Here is a 6482-nt window from a genome sequence, read left to right as displayed (position 1 = left end):
GAGAAAAGTACTACAAATTTAGGATGGCATGCAGATTAGAGGTCAAAAGAGTCTACAATTTGATTTACTTTATTAGTAGACCAAAAGGAGGTGTGCTAGGTAAAGGGGGATCCATTTCCCACTTATTTTGAGACAATAGGAAATTTGAAGTCATGGTGGAAAAAATCTTCTTTTTTAGATGATGGGATGAACAAAGTCAATAAGACAATTCAAGAGATTTAAAAATTAAAACAAAAAGTCAGGCATGTCTGAATATTGAGTAAATGAAAATGTACCATGTTTTAAAGCAATTGATAAAATGTTAGGGGAAAAAATTCCTATTTGAACTTAATGCTAGGGGATATCTTCTTCAGATGACCCAAGATTATGGTATTGAATTTCTGAAGATAAAAATGTAATTCAAACAGTCTCCTAGCTACATAAATGAATGTTATTTACATAGTCATAATAGAGTAATGGGGCTTTATTGGTTTTCTGCATTTCAAGTCAACCTACAAAGTATACAAGAGTTGATGGTGGTTACATATCATCAAATAAATGTTATATTGACAAATACAAGAAGAAAAATTGTGATTGGCAGCAGGTGGGAGGCAGAAGGGTAAACAAAGTGGAAAGATAGGGTGGGGTGTTAGTGCAGTTAAGAGAAGTTGAAATGCTAATTATAGAGATAATATTTAAAAATGCAAAAGTAGCTAATGAAAATATAATTATTAAGCATCAGGAGGTAGAAGGAAAATGAGATTAAGCTAAATTCTTATCTTTCATAGCAGGAAGCCAATGTAGGCATTGCCTAAATTAAGTCAATAAATTTTAATATATTGTATAGCACAATGGAGGGAACTAACCCCCAGCAGGACTAAAAGAACCCCCTGTGAGAAAGATAGGAAGAGTGGAAAAGGGATATTTTTCTCAAAATACTCATTTCTTTTTTAAAGCTGAGAATTAATGACTCTCTTCCAAGCCCCACTGAAATGTCACTGTGCATTGATTTATTAGATTAACATAAACAAACTTTAAAATTTTTATTGGTGTAACACATTATAAGTTAATTTCCTAACAGTGGCAGGTCATTTGTAGTCAGTACATAGTTTTACCCCATGTGGTTGACTCCAGGATCCAGGTCACTTCCTCTGATTCTAATATCTCTCAGGCATCTGTATTTAGCTAGCAGACAGGGACAGAGAGTATAGCAAAGGCCATCTCACTGCTGAAATGACCTGGCCCAGGAATGACCTCCCCACTTCCACTGTCATTCCTTTAAAAGAACCAGTCAGGGCCCCATGTAGATATTAGGAGAACTTGTAAATGTAGTTTCTAGTGGCAGTTCTACATTATGGAATGTCTTAGTCTGTTTTTTGATGCTATAACACAATACCTGAGGCAGGATAAGTTATAGAGGATGAGATTTTATTTCCTGTGGTTCTGGAGACTGGGAGGTCCAAGAATTCAAGAACGTGCTGCTGGCTTCTGATGCCTGCCTTCCTGTTGACTCATAACATGAGGCAGAGGACATCACGTGGATAGGAAGTGTGCAACGTAACACACACACAGTGGGAGAAACAATGGGCCAAGCTCATCCTTTCATCCCCCAAGATAACAAACCTGTTCCCACAATAGTAGCCTTAATCCAGCCACATGGGCTGTGTCCTGGTGACCTCATCACCTGTAAAGGTTTCACCTCTTAAGACTTACAATTGCATATCAACGTGAGTTTCAGAGGGGACATTCCACCCACAGCATGAAGGGTGAGCTCACACTTTTGGTGCCACACTTCGTTTCTGCATAGCTATGCCTAAATGGCAGGTCCCACTTTCCCCCAAAGAGCATGTCTGTGAGGGACACCAGAAAGTAGGTGGGGAGGATGACAGGTCAATCAGATTTGCTTGGAGTTGTTCTCATAGTGTGTGTGTGTGTGTGTGTGTGTGTGTGTGTGTGTGTGTGTGTGTTACTGGGGTTCCTGGAAGCCCTTCTACCTCTGGGCTACACTCCCAGACCTATTTTATATTTTTTTATTTGGAAGCAGGGTCTCTTAAGCCAGCGGGGCTGGCTCGGAACCAGCGCGATCCTCCTGACTTCACCTCCCAAGCACGGGGATTACAAGCGTGCGCCACCACGCCCGGTGTCATCTTTTTTAATTCCTTCCGTTTGCTCTGATACCATTTGGCTAAACATCATTTGTGATTATTTTATATCATTTAATGGATGTTTCTCCCATCATTGGATGACATGTCCTCACATTGGCATCTCGGTGGAAGAGTAGGAAGGGGGAAAGGAGACCAGGCAGCGAGCGTCTTTAAAGCAGGCATGAGGCAGAACAAGCCACACAACTTCCCTCCTTCTTGGTTTCCTGATTTGTAAAGGAAGAGACTTTCTGGGCTTTGCCAACCCCTTTCAGTTCTAAATTTCTATTACTTTATAATTATATCCATTAGTGGACTGATAATAGGGGGTTTCTGAGGACGGACTTGAATGGCCACAGACTGCACTCGACGTTCCCACAAAAAGACAGCAAACTTTAAAGTCCTTGTCACCACTCTACTGTCTATCTATAGAGACACTACTCTTGAACAGTGAGACAAAAAAAAAAAAAACAACAACAGAGGGAAAGTACCATCATCGCAGCAAAAACCTGACACAGAGTAAGATGTCCCATCAGCATTACAACAGAAAGCTTTGACAGGGATCCAGCTCAGAGCCCTTCCTTCAACAAGAGACGAGCACACATTTCCCAGGAACTTGAATTTATAATGTCATCACCACCCTTAGGAAGTAGGTGGTAGTTTCATTGTGTATTTAGTTTTTAAAATAGAATCAGGGTTTCCACATCAAAAAGTACAAAAAAGGCTGAGAGTGGTGGTGCACGCTTGTACTCTCGGTACTTGCGAGGCTGAGGCAAGGAGGATCACAGGTTTGAGGCCAGACTCAGCAACTTTGTGAGGCTCTCAGCAACTTAGCAAGACCCTGTTTCAAAATAAGAAATAAAATAAGGTTGGGGGTGTAGCTCTGAGGTGGAACGCCCCTGGATTTCATCCTCAGTATCACACACACACACACACACACACACACACACACGCACGCACTAAGGCATATGATAAAAGTCTCCATCGGCCCCATCCCCAGGCTGCCCGGCTCTCATTCCTTCACTTGACCCCCAGCCCCAGAAAAAGAAGGAGCCATGGTTAGTAGTTTCTTGTCATTTCAGAGATTTTTACCATATATATTCTTTTCTCTCCTCTTCTACCCTATCCTATATACGTATGTATGTGTGTATGTGTGTATAGGTTTTGGTACTAGGGATTAAACCCAAGGGCGTTCTGATACCAAGGTAAGTCCCCAGCCTTTTTGTATTTTGAAACAGGGTCTCACTAAGTCACTGAGGCTGGCCTTGAACCTGTGATCCTCCTGTCTCATCTCATATATATATATATATATATATATATATATATATATATATATATAAAATATAATATATATTATATATTATATATTATATATATAATACTATATAATATATATATATATATATATATATATTTAGAAATACAGTAGCTTCCCATCCAATCCATGGTTCCACCTTTTTGGTTTCAGTTATCATGGTCAGTTAACTGAAATCTAAAAATGTATTATATTGCCGGGCATGGTGGCGCACGCTTGTAATCCCCGTGCTTGGGAGGCAGAGACAGGAGGATCGCGCTGGTTCGGAGCCAGCCTCGCTGGCTTAAGAGACCCTGTTTCCAAATTAAAAAATATAAAAATAGGTCTGGGAGTGTAGCCCGGAGGTAGAAGGGCTCCCAGGAACCCCAGTACCACCAAATAAATAAATATAAATAAATAAATATTATATTATACTAAGATAAAGTAGGGAGGGAGAGATATTCACATATCACCATTATAGTATAGTGTTATACTTATTTTATTTTAGTTATGTTAATCTTATACTATGCCTAATTTGCAAATTAAACATCATAGATAGGTGTTATAAGAAGAATGATAGTATATGCTAGGTTCAGTATTGGCCACAGTTTCAAGCATCCACTGGAAGTCTTAAAGCATGCCCCAAGAAAAATGGGGGAACTACCATGCTTGTTACATACTATTCTGACCTCGCTTTAACTTAATGGATCAGGGAGTTCTTTCTACATCTGTCACAAAAGCCTCTTTGTGTTTTGTAGGATTCTATCCCATGAACACACACTAATATGTTTTACCAATTTCCTAACAGTAGACATTTTGTTTCTGGTCTTTTGTGAACACAAATTCAAATGGCATTATAGTTAGCTCATTTCACCCACTTGTGAGTGAGCGTATATGCAAATTCCTCTGAATAGTATTCTGATACGTACTTGCAAATTGCTACTGTGCACTGACTCATTTGATAGGCGAGAGAAGGCCCTAAGAATGAGTGGTTGCAGAGTCAAGGGCTGGAGACACCTGCCTTCGGAGGTGTGATTTTCCATGCTGGACGTGGCTGCGTGGGAGAGCCGCCAGTGAGGCGGCTTGGCACGGAAGCTCCAGCGCGGCCACGCAGCAGCTCACTGGGTGCGAGCTGAAATAACGAGTCTGGCTGCTGTAGTCAGCGCAGCCACTGTGACAGGTGTGCGCTGAGCACTACTAATGGATGAGCCGGCCCTTTGTGAGCAGGAGCCCGAGTGCGGGATGGGCTTGGCAGGAGGTGCCTGCAGCACGCACACACACTTATCACCGGGCGGCCTTTGAGCCAGGCAGTCGGGAAGTGACCCACTGTGCCAGCAGGTTCCTGCCACCCACACCTGCACCCATCAGGTCTCAGGACTGGGAGAGCATCAGTTGTGGTCAAATCCATATGGCGCATGCTCCAGCCCTGGTAGCTTTATTTGTGGAGAGGCACAGAAATGAAAGGGATGATGGGGGGATGAAGAGGGAGCAGCTGCAGTGATTGGATCCAGGGGTCCAAAGGGTCTGAGACTAGAGGTCAGCAATGCAGCAATGTAGACGGGGCAGGGAGGAATATGGAGCTGGCCCACCTGGAGGGGCGCCACAGGACCTGGTTCTGGGTTCCAGTGACAAGCCAGGCTTTTCACTCACTTGACTGTTATTTCTAATCTCTGATATTTAGGACGGAAAATTCTCATCACTGGAAGGTCTTTTGTCTCTTGGACACTGATTGAGGGTGATAGTCTACACTTTTGGAAGAGCTTGAACATAGCTAATTTATTCTTTAAAGTAAAAGAGGGTGAGTTTGGAGGGTCCTGAAAGAAGATCTGGAACTTCATGGCCCAATATGGTAAACACTTTATAGCCTCATGTAGATTTCTGAACTATGATGACCCAGAAGGAAGGTACATGAACATAGACTCGGGACTGTGTAGGGAAAGGTTCACGAGAGTATGACTGGCGACTGAGAAGCAAGACTTGAGAAAATGTAACGAGTGAAGTTTTGGGGAGGTTAGAAGTGTGAAGTGTGAAGCAGTCTCTCATCTAGTCTTACCTATAAAATCTTCGATAAAATCGACGTGAATTTTTTTTTAAATAAAACAAATTTAAAAGCATGTCCTCTGGAAGTTCTCCTCTTCTCTTGAGGTGATTGAATAGCTGTCTTAAAAACCAAGCTTGGATTTCACAGGTCTTCACTTATCTGGGGCCTACGTGAAATGATTGTACTAGAAGAGGTTGTCTGCAGACGCATTACTTCTTTGCCTTCTAATCGGCACAGCTAATGAAGTCTACACTTACCCTGGGATCATTGTGAAAGGAAAATGGTTTTCACCTCTTCCCACACAATAGTTCTCTCCCAGTTAACTTTCTACTAATGTGACTGAGCTGAGAGTTGATTGTGTTGGGAGGCTTGGAAATCCGTATGGGATTTCTGGCTCATCAAATTCAAATTCAAGTCATCTCATTGTTGCTACCTAATAGTTGCTTAATGGACTTGGGGAGTCATGAAGCTGGATTGTCAGGGAGCGAGCCTTCCTAGATACAGGCGTTCTTAATCATCAAAGGGTAGCCGCTGCAGAGCAGATTAGAGGCATAACTGAAAAAATTGGTTAAGGACAATGGCCAGCATATACACTCTGTGACTTTCCTGACCTGTGAATAAAAAGGAGCTTAATTTGAAGCCAGGCACAGTGGCGCGTACCTGTAATCCCAGTACTTGGGAGGCTGAAACTGGAGGATTACAGATTGGAAGCCAGCCTCAGCCTCAGGGAGACTCTGAGAAACTTAGGCCCTTTTTTAAAAGATAAGAATAAAATAAGGCTTAGGGTGAAGCTCAGAGGTAGAATACTCCAGTACCACAAAAATAAAGAATTTAATTTGAAGCTTGGTAATAAGGATCATGGGTGCCATTCTGGTGTGCATGTGGGGAGGAAAATGTACAGAAAACTTGAGGGAACCGAGAGGAGCCAGTTAACTGACTTCTTAATGAGCCAACTCATTTGTAAAAGTATCAATAGCAGTAAACCAGGCATGACGGCACATGCCTATAATCCCAGTACTTGGGAGGC

Source organism: Muscardinus avellanarius (genome assembly GCF_963383645.1).
Source record: "Muscardinus avellanarius genome assembly, chromosome: 13".
NCBI classification, from domain to species: Eukaryota; Metazoa; Chordata; class Mammalia; order Rodentia; family Gliridae; genus Muscardinus; species Muscardinus avellanarius.
This window is presented reverse-complemented; position numbering follows the sequence as displayed.